Source organism: Bos grunniens, chromosome X, assembly GCF_055505025.1.
Source record: "Bos grunniens cultivar Pamir isolate PY7600 chromosome X, Bosgru_T2T1.0, whole genome shotgun sequence".
NCBI classification, from domain to species: domain Eukaryota; kingdom Metazoa; phylum Chordata; class Mammalia; order Artiodactyla; family Bovidae; genus Bos; species Bos grunniens.
In genome coordinates this window covers 87,565,922-87,577,118 of record NC_141194.1, presented here as the reverse complement: position 1 = coordinate 87,577,118, position 11,197 = coordinate 87,565,922, and positions in this window count along the sequence as shown.

The window sequence follows — 11,197 nt, the reverse complement described above, 5'->3', positions numbered from 1 at the left end:
CAGACATCCTGGAATGTGAAGTCAAGTGGGCCTTAGAAAGCATCACTACGAACAAAGCTAGTGGAGGTGATGGAATTCCAATTGAGCTATTTCAAATCCAAAAGATGATGCTGTGAAAGTGCTGCACTCAATATGCCAGCAAATTTGGAAAACTCAGCAGTGGCCACAGGATTGGAAAAAGTCAATTTTCATTCCAATCCCAAAGAAAGGCAATGCCAAAGAATGCTCAAACTACTGCACAATTGTACTCATCTCACACGCTAGTGAAGTAATGCTCAAAATTCTCTAAGCCAGGCTTCAGCAATACGTGAACTGTGAACTTCCAGATGTTTAAGCTGGTTTTAGAAAAGGCAGAGGAACCAGAGATCAAATTGCCAACATCTTCTGGATCATGGAAAAAGGAAGAGAGTTCCAGAAAAACATCTACTTCTGCTTTATTGACTATGCCAAAGCCTTTGACTGTGTGGATCACAATAAACTGTGGAAAATTCTGAAGGAGATGGGAATACCAGACCACCTGACCTGCCTCTTAAGAAACCTATATGCAGTTCAGGAAGCAACAGTTAGAATTGGACATGGAACTACAGACTGGTTCCAAATAGGAAAAGGAGTAAGTCAAGGCTCCATATTGTCACCCTGCTTATTTAACTTCTATGCAGAGTACATCATGAGAAATGCTGGGCTGGAAGAAGCACAAGCTGGAGAAATATCAGTATCCTGAGATATGCCACCCTTATGGCAGAAAGTGAAGAGGAACTAAAAAGCCTCTTGATGAATGTGAAAGAAACGAGCTGATTATACAGAGTGAAGTAAGCCAGAAAGAAAAACACCAATACAGTATACTAATGCATATATATGGAATTTAGAAAGATGGTAACGATAACCCTGTATGTGAGACAGCAAAAGAGACACAGATGTATAGGACAGTCTTTTGGACTCTGTGGAAGAGGGAGGGGGGGATGATTTAGGAGAATGGCATTGAAACATGTATAATATCATATAAGAAACTAATCGCCAGTCTAGGTTCAGTGCAGGATATAGGAAGCTTGGGGCTGGTGCACTGGGATAACCCAGAAGGATGGTATGGGGAGGGAGGTGGGAGGGGGGTTCAGGATTGCGAACATGTGTACACCCATGGCAGATTCATGTTGATGTATGGCAAAACCAATACAATATTGTAATTAGCCTCTAATTAAAATAAATAAATTTAAATTAAAAAAAAAGAAAGTGAAAGAGGAGAGTGAAATAGTTGGCTTAAAACTCAACATTAGGAAAACAAGGATCATGGCATCTGGTCCCATCACTTCATGGGAAATAGATGGGGAAACAGGGGAAACAGTGTCAGACTTTATTTTGGGGGGCTCCAAAATCACTGCAGATGGTGATTGCAGCCATGAGATTAAAAGACTTACTCCTTGGAAGGAAAGTTATGACCAACCTAGATAGCATATTGAAAAGCAGAGACATTACTTTGCCAACAAAGGTCCACCTAGTCAAGGCTATGGTTTTTCCAGTAGTCCTGTATGGATGTGAGAGTTGGACTGTGAAGAAAGCTGAACGCCGAAAAATTGATGCCTTTGAACTGTGGTGTTGGAGAAGACTCTTGAGAGTCCCTTGGACTGCAAGGAGATCCAACCAGTCCATTCTGAAGGAGATCAGTCCTGGGTGTTCTTTGGAAGGACTGATGCTAAAGGTGAAACTCCAATACTTTGGCCACCTCATGCGAAGAGTTGACTCATTGGAAAAGACTGATGCTGGGAGGGATTGGGGGCAGGAGGAGAAGGGGACGACAGAGGTTGAGATGGCTGGATGACATCACCAACTCGATGGATGTGAGTCTGAGTGAACTCTGGGAGTTGGTGATGGACAGGGAGGATATGAATTGCATGCTGCAATTCATGGGGTCACAAAGAGTCTGACACAACTGAGCCACTGAACTGAATTGATAGCTGCATGGTGTCATTTCCCTTCTTTTACTTTGCTATGGAAAATTTTGTATAAACTGTGATAAATCTATTCCAGGCTGGTGTGGTCAAACTCTCTCACAAAACTTGTTGGAGCCAGTGACTTTTGAGGTATAGTATTATCATTACATGTTCTTCCATGATGATTGGCCTTTCTAAGTTTTCTATTTCTTAGGCCAATTTTGGTTGTTTATTTTCCTGTAAATTATCCATTTAACCTAGATTTTTAGAATTGCTATAAAGATTATACATAGTACTTTTTGGATAATTTTTTAATCTTTTGTTTCTGTAGTTTGGTTCTCTTTCATTTTTTATGTTAATTTATAATGGCTTTATTTTTGAAATCACACTTGCTAAAAATTTGTTCACTCTTGTTTTTTTCAAAGAACTATCATTTCCTTTTATTGATCTACTCTATTGTTATTATTTGCTTTCTGTTTCAATAATTATTGATTTTTAAATTGCAGTATAACTGATATACAATATTATATTAATTTCAGACATACAAAGCAACTGTTTGATATTTGTGTATATTGTTAATTGATTATCACAATAAGTCTAGTTAATATCCGTCACCCTACATGGTTACAGAATGTTTTTTCTTGTGATGAGAACTTTTAAGATCTACTCTCTTGGCAACTTTTAAACATTTAATACTAACTATAGTCACCATGCTGTTAGTACCTTCCCATGATTCCAGTGACTTAGCTGTTTTATAACTAGCAGTATGTATCTTTTCACTCTCTTCACCCACTTTGCCCACTCCCCACCTCCAGCCTCTGGAAACCACCCATCTGTTCTCTGTGTCTTTGAGTTGGTTTTCTTTTTTAAGACTCCGTGTATAAATGAGTCATATGGTATTTGTCTTTCTCTGTCTGACATTTCAGTTAACATAATGCCCTCCAGGTCCATGTGTGTTGCCACAAGTGGCAAGATTTCATGTTTTTTTATGACTGAAAATAGGGATATGTTTTGTTTTATGTGAAACTGCCATTTGTTTTTACCATTTTCCTCTCCTACCAACATCCTCAGTAGCATTTGGTAGTGTCAGTTTTTTTAAATACTAACCATTATGATGAGTATGAAGCGGTACCTCATTGTAGTTTTTATTTGTATTTCCTTAATGACTAATGATATTGAGCATCTTTTCATGTGCTATTGATCATTTGTATATCTTCCTTTGTGAAAGCTCTGTTAAATATTTTGCCCATTTTCTTTTTTTTATTGTGGTAAAGTATACATAACATAGAATTTGTCACTTTAGTCACTTTTAAGTGCAATTCAGTGGTATTAAGTACATTACATTGTTATCCAACCATCACCACTAGCCATCTTCAAAATTTTTTCATCTTCCTAAACTGAAACTCTATACCCATTAAATAATAACTCCCCATTCCCTCTCCCCCCAGACCCCGGTCACCACTATTATACTTTCTGACTCTATGAATTTGACTGTTTTATGTGCTTCATATAAATAGAATCATACAATATTTTCTCTTTTGTGTGTGGCTTATTTCACTTTGCATAATGTATTAAGGTTTTATGCATGTAGCATGTTTCAGAATTTCCTTCCCTTTAAAGGCTGAATAATCTGTTGTATATATATATCACATTTTGTTTATCCACTCATCCTTTGATGGACATTTGTGTTTTTCTACTTTCTCATTTTTCTTCTATAATTGCATTTTTAAATAACTTTTCCTACTTTTATATTTGTTTTTTTCTATTTTAATATAACACTTTTAGTTTTAGGTGTACAACATAATGGCTGTATTAAAAAATGATTACCACATGTTTAGTTTATTGATTTTATTAAATTGATATTGATTGATTTTATCCACATATCATAAAACCCACTCTTTTAATTTAAAGTGTACAATTTAGTTATTTTTGGTATACTCACAAAGCTCTGTAACCATCACCACTATCTAATTGCAGAATGTTTCCAACACCTCAGACAGAAATTCCTAACCCTTACTGCTTCCCCTTTTCCCTGAACCCTTGGCAACCACTAATTTGTCTCTGTGAATTTGCCTATTACGTACATTTCTTATAAATGGTGTCATGAAATATGTGGCATTTTGTGTCTGACTTCCTTCACATAGCATGATGTTTTCAAAACTCATCCATGTTGTAGCACATATCAGTACTTTGTTCCTTTTTATGACTAGATAGTATTCCATTGTATCACATTTTGTTCATTCAGTTCATCAGTTGATGGGCACTGGTGTTGCTTCCATCTTTTTGCTATTACGTATAGTTGTGTTGTGAATATTCTTGTAGAACTTTTTGTTTAAATACCTGTTTTCAGTTGTTTTGGTTATGTATTAATTCCCAGGTGGTGCTAGTACTAAAGAATCTGCCTGCCAATGCAGGAGACATAAGAGATGTGGGTTCGATCCCTGGGTCAGGAAGATCCCCTGGAGGTGGGCATGGCAACCTGTTCCAGTATTCTTGCCTGGAGAATCCCATGGACAGAGAAGCCTGGCAGGCTGCAGTCTGTAGGACTGCAAAGACTCAGACATGACTGAAGCAACTTAGCACACACAGGAGTAGAATTGCTGGGTCACATGGTAATGCTATCTTTAACTTATTGAGGAACTGCTTAACTTTTCCATAGTGGCTGCACCATTTTATATTCCCACTGGTGATGTAAGAGGGTTCTAATTTTTTCCACATCCTTGCCATTTTTCATTTTTTTTAAAGTATAGCCATTCCAGTGGATGTGAAATAGATTAAGTCATAAAAAAAGGAATGAAGGACTGATACATGTTGCAACATGGATGAACCTTGAAAACATTATGCTAAGTAAAAGAACCCAGACACAAAAGGTCATGTATTGTATGATTCCATTTATATGAGATGTCCATCATAGGCAAATCCTTAGAGACATAAAATAGAATTGTGGTTGCCAGGGAGAAGGGAGAATGGGAAGTGTCTGCTTAATGGGTACATGAAAATTTTCTGGAATTGGATAGTGGTGGTGGTTATAAAACTTTATGAATATACTGCAAAGCATTGAATTGTATACTTTAAAAGGGTGAATTTTATGCTATATGAATTCTATCTCAATAAAAGAAAACCACAGAGACTCATTTTAGGCCTGGAGGTGAGATTTAAATTTGTAGCATTTCTTTCCCCTATTTTTTGGCAGCATGCATAACATGTCAAATCACCATGAAAAGCTTTAGTTTGTTGACTGGAAAGGCACACAGCCAAGGGTGTGGTGGGGGACTGAAATTAGTCCATACCCTGCTATCTAACTTTTGTTCCCTAGCTTGGTGCTCCTCCAGCTCAAAGAAAGCAGCACCATTTTCCCATTTTGTAATTCAGTTGCCTGAAGGAGACATCTTACTTTGATTTCTCTTCTTGAAGAGGGCAGCTTTTGGTACTTGGAATAAAGATTCCATATATTCTTGTGGAGCCCCTAGTACAATGGATACTACTTTCCATTCTGTTCCACTGATCATGGAATTTGGGCCATCTCACAGTCTTTTACTCTAACTGAATCTAATAACCAGTTATAAAACACTCCCATAGTTCCCTACAGGACTGTTGACTGTAACTCACTCTCTGGTATAATTTCTCTTATTTCAATTTTGTTTTTTCCAGTTTCATTGCAATATAATTGACATATCATAGTGATTTGACTTACATACATCATGAAATGAATACATTGTCTCATATCAGTACAACATAAAAGAAATAGAGAAAATTTTTTTTCTTGGTAATGAGAACTCTTATGATTTACTCTTAACAACTTTTATACAGCAGTATTAATTATCTTCACCATGCTGTGTATTACATCCCTAGTACTTAATTTATAACTGGGAGTTTGTACATTTTGACTGCCTTCATCTAATACCCTGTCCCCACAAATCTGGTCATAAATCTGATCTCTTTTCTAGGAGTTTGTTTGTTTTTGAAATATAATTAACCTACAGCACTATGTCAATTCCTTGTATACAACAGAATGATTTGATGTTTCTATACATTTCCCTTTTCTCCATATTCTTGCCAACACTTGTTCCTCTTTTTGATAATAACCATTCTGACAGGTGTGAGGTGGTATCTCATTGTGGCTTTTATTTGCATTTCTCTGATGATTAGCAATTCTGATCATCTTTTCATGTTCCTAGTGGCCATCCATATGTCTTCTTTGGAAAAATGTATATTCAGGTCTTCTGCCAATTTTTTAACTGGGTTGTTTGTTTTTTGATGTTGAATTGTATGAGTTCTTTGTATATTTTGAATATTAACCCCCTATAAGATATACCATTTGCAGATAGATTCTCCCATTCATCAGGTGGCCTTTTCTTTTTCTTGATAGCTTCCTTTGCTGTGCAAAAGCTTTTTAGTTTGATGTGGTCCCATTTGTTTATTCTTGCTGTTATTTCTTTTGCCTTACTAGACATATCCAAAAAAATATTGTTAAGACTGATGTCAAAGAGTGTACTGCTTATGTGTTCTTCTAGAAATTTTATGGCTTCAGGTCTTACATTTAAGTCTTCAATCCACTTTGAGTCATTTTTTAATATAATATGAGGAAATAGTCCAGGTTTATTCTTTTGCATTAATTGTCCAGTTTTCCCAACACCATTTATCAAAGAGGCTATCTTTGCCCCGTTGTATATTCTTGCCTCCTGCCGGAGTGCAGCTCCAGCAGCTGGGGAATCAACCCAAAGGGATGGGCGGTGTCGGCGAGTAACGATGCAGCTTCTCATTTACTTTTTTGGACTGCATATTTATTTCAAGCTTAAGATTCTCTTTTATACTTTTACAAAAGCATTAGGTCAGAGGTTTGACATTTTCAGTTCCCCCTGACCCAGATTTGTTGTCTCCATAAATCATTGTTGCCCCTCAAAAGGAGTTCCTGCCTCAGTGATTCTCTTATCTACTTCTTCTCATGTGTCCTTGTGAATATGTTATAACTCATGCTAATGTCTGGGCTGCATACCACATTGCTCAGTTTATTTCTTATCTCTCTAAATCCTGTTTGCCCTTAGTATCCTGAGCTCACTTTCTCTTAAAAAGGCTTCTAGCTATTAATATCTCTAAAGTTCTTAATTTCTATAAGCTAGAGTAAAATATGGTAACATTATAGTAAAATATGGTAACATTATACCAGAGAAGGCAATGGCAACCCACTCCAGTACTCTTGCCTGGAAAATCCCATGGACGGAGGAGCCTGGTAGGCTGCAGTCCATGGGGTCGCTAGGAGTCAGACACAACTGAGCGACTTCACCTTCACTTTTCACTTTCATGCATTGGAGAAGGAAATGGAAACCCACTCCAGTGTTCTTTCCTGGAGAATCCCAGGGATGAGGGAGCCCGGTGGGCTGCCATCTGGGGTTGCACAGAGTTGGACACGACTGAAGTGACTTAGCAGCAGCAGCAACATTACAACATTCTTTAAATCTTTAACTTCTGACTATTTTTAATTATTCCTAAGCCCTAAGTTCAGCAAACCTCTTTGCCATAAACATTTCTCTTACAAATAGGTTTCAGATAACAATCTTCTCCATGGCCTCAAGCTGCAGCCTACATGCTCATTCCGTAACATTCTTTGTAAAGATCCTTGAACAAATGTCAATGGTTACTTTATAAATTATTTTCTGGGCACAAATGCAGAAGGCTCTATGCTTTCTCATGCTTCTCTCAAGAACAATAAGCACCTTAATATTCTTTTCAGTCAACTCAGCCAAGGAGAGGAAAAAACAAGTCAGAATCACAAGGCCTAACTCCTTCATCCCGGGTCCGTGCCTGCAGGACAAAGAGAGGGAGTTGGGGCCGTGCCTCCATTTTGTCAGTAATGCCTCATGCGGCTCCTGGCAGCCTCCTTGTGTTGTATATACCCCATATAAATGTGGGTTCATTTCTAAGTACTCTATGTTGTTCCATTGATGTATATGTCTGTTTTTGTGCCAGTACTATACCATTTTGATTACTGTGGCTTTGTAGTATAATTTCAGATCAAGGAGCATGATATTTTATGTTTTGTTCTTCTTCCTCAAGATTATTTTAGTTATTTGAGATCTTTTGTATTTCCATACAAATTTTAGAATTTTTTTCTGTGAAAATGCCATTGGTATTTTGATAGAGATTGCACTGAATCTGTAGATTGCCTTGGATAATATGGTCATTTTAACAATATAAATTCTTCCAATCAGTGAGCACAGTATGTCTTTCCATCTCTTTGTATCATCTTCAGTTTCTTTCGTTAGTGTATATAATTTTCTGAGTACAGGTCTTTTCTGTCCTTAGGTAGACTCATTCCCAGGAATTTTATTCTTTTTGATGCAACTGTGAATGAGATTGTTTTCTTAATTTCTCTTTCTGATCTTTTGTTGTTTATGTCTCTGGTATAATTTCTATGTCAGAGTTCTTTAGTTGCAGGCAACAGAAATTGATTCTGAATAACTTAACTTGAGCAAAAATAGGGATTTTTGGAAAAATACTGGAGTTGCTTCAAAATACATGAAGTGCTCCAAAATGATGCCTCAGGAGTGTCAGGAACTGAGGAAGCTTGGGGCATTTGGGTAATGGAAACTCAATCTGTATAGTCCCTATTCAGGTTTTAAAATTCAGGCACAGAGAATATGATTATTCCATTAAGAAATATGGGATATCTTTTCAAAAACAAGGTCAGTGAAAGAATGCTGGACAAACCAAGAAGTAGTTACCAAAAGAGATAAGACAAAGAGAGATGTCAACATCCAAGTGGCTTGCTTAGGCCTTTAAAGATGAATAAATCTGGATCTGAGAGAAGAAAGCTGGACTGGGATAAACAAATTAGGAGTTGTAAGGATAATTGAAGTCATGGGCATCTTAGAGATTGCCTAGAATGAAAGTGAGTGACCATGTACCTCTCCAGTTCCATTATCTGAGGGCAGGGGTGCTTACTGGAGTAATTTTAACTAGAGAATTTTTTCCTGCTTTTTAGAGGACATGGTATTCCCAGTGACTGGGAACTGAATCCAGAATGTGGGAATGTAACTGTGCTGGAAACATTCTGTCTCATAAGAAGTATTTATGTGGAGATTTTAATAGTGTAACTTCTTTATGTCAGTTATCCTTTCTCTAACATTTATTATTTATGTTGCACTTGGTCCTATTCTAAGAATATTATGTGTGTCACCTTATTTAATTCTCACAACAAAACAATGAAGTAGTTATTATTATCACCATGTTTTATAGATGGCTTCCCTGGTGGCTCAATCAGTAAAGAATCTGCCTGACATGCAGAAGACCACCTGCAGCACAGGAGGCCTGGGTTCGATCCCTGGGTTGGGAAGATCCCCCGGGAGAAGAAAATGGCAACCCACTCCAGTATTCTTGCCTGGAAAATCCCACGGACAGAGGAGCCTGGCAGGCTACAGTCCATGGGGTCACAAGAGTCAGACATGACTTAGCAACTAAACCACCACCATTTTACAGATAGGTTACTGTAGTCTCAGGCATTTAAGTAATTTTACTCAAAGTCATGTTGCTAGAAAGCAATGGAAATGGAATTTAAGTAAAGCCTGTCAGAGTTCAGACATTTTTACTATCAAATGATACCGCACTACCATCATTAGCTATAGTTTAGGATTATTGAGCCCTTACTATGTACCATGTCGTGTACTGAATACTTCATATACAAACTTCATTTAATCCTCATAATAGCCTTTTAAGAAAGGTGGTGATCACCTGTTGTTATAAACTGTCATTATCCCTGTTTAATAGTTGAGAATCTGGGATTTAGAAATGTTAATTCCATGGTTGTCACATAGTAGGTGGTAGAGTCAGGGCCTGAACACATCTATTTGATTCCAAAGCCTATGTGTTTCACAAATACACTCTATCAAAAATACCTAAATCTTAAAACAGTGGCTCTCTTCCCTGGCTATGTGTTAGAATCACCTTGGGAACTTAAAAAATTGGTGCCAAACCTCACCATCAAAGATTCTGATTTAATTGATCAGGTAAGCACAGTACCTGTGTGCTTGTTTTTTGTTTGTTTGTTTGTTTGGTTTTTTTTAAGATTTTACTCATTTATTCAATAAACATGTAATGGATGTCTTCTGTATGCCAAACAGTTTCTAGGCATTTACTTTCTAACAAGATGTATATCAGTCAGCTATTGCCACAGCAATATATAACAGCAACCACAAAATCTCTGTGGCATGAAAAGCTAAGAATTTATTAAGCATTTATTCTTACTGTTTTGGAGGTCAGCTGGAATTTAGCTGATTAGGCAGAGTTCTGTTGGGCATCTCTGATTTGGGCTGAGCTAACTGTCTTTCTTGCTGCAGGACTGTGAGTAAACTAGGGTGGCTGTACTGCATGTATTTCTCATTCTTAGACCAATGGTTTGTTTCTCTCATGGCTTGTGTCATGCCAGTGGCAGAATCACATGTATAGCTGTGCAAGCATATTCCAAGCCCCTACTTGAGTCACATCTGTGTACAAGCTATTACCCAAATCAAGTTTCAGAGCTGAGCTCAAAGATAAGAGGTGGGAAAATGTTTCATTTCTTTTGTGTGGACCTGCCAAATTCATGCCAAAGGCTGAGAATTGGGGGCAATAATTCAATTAAAGGGGGAATAAGCCAAATACATGAGAAAATCCTTATGTGAATTAGAAATGGGTAAGTAACATTGCAACAAAAAATTTCAGGAAGGTGGTGTGAAGGTAATTCTAATGTGCAACTGGGATTTAGACGACTGATCTTGCAGTGTTCAACCCGGAAAGAAACCTGGGCTAACATTCTCTCCACCGTATTGAAAATAATAAAACAGATTCAGAAAGTAGAAGAATCTTAAGGAACATAGAGGTAGATAGTTATAGAAGTGGAACTAGGGCTTGGATCTCCTAACTCTCTAGAGTGTTTCTCTTATATCACAGTATTCTAATCTGTGGTCTTAGAATTCTCCCTTTACCAATGGTACCAAGTTGGCTATGTTGTAGAAGGACACAGTCATTCTTATCTTGACCACAGACATCAGAGGTATACTCCCTAAACCCTATCCTTCCCTTGGTAATGTATTTTAGAGCTCAATTTGACATTCCTCATATTTGTACTCTTCAAAAGTGTGTAGACAGTCTATCTTCTGTTTAGTTTTTTTTTGTCTTCAAATTGAAGACTGTTAATTTTGGTCTGTCTTCCTGTGATCTCCTAATACCACCCTAGCTCTCTACTTGTTTATTAGGCCTTCTCATTTCCCCAGCTCTGCAATGCTTTGAGTAGTCTT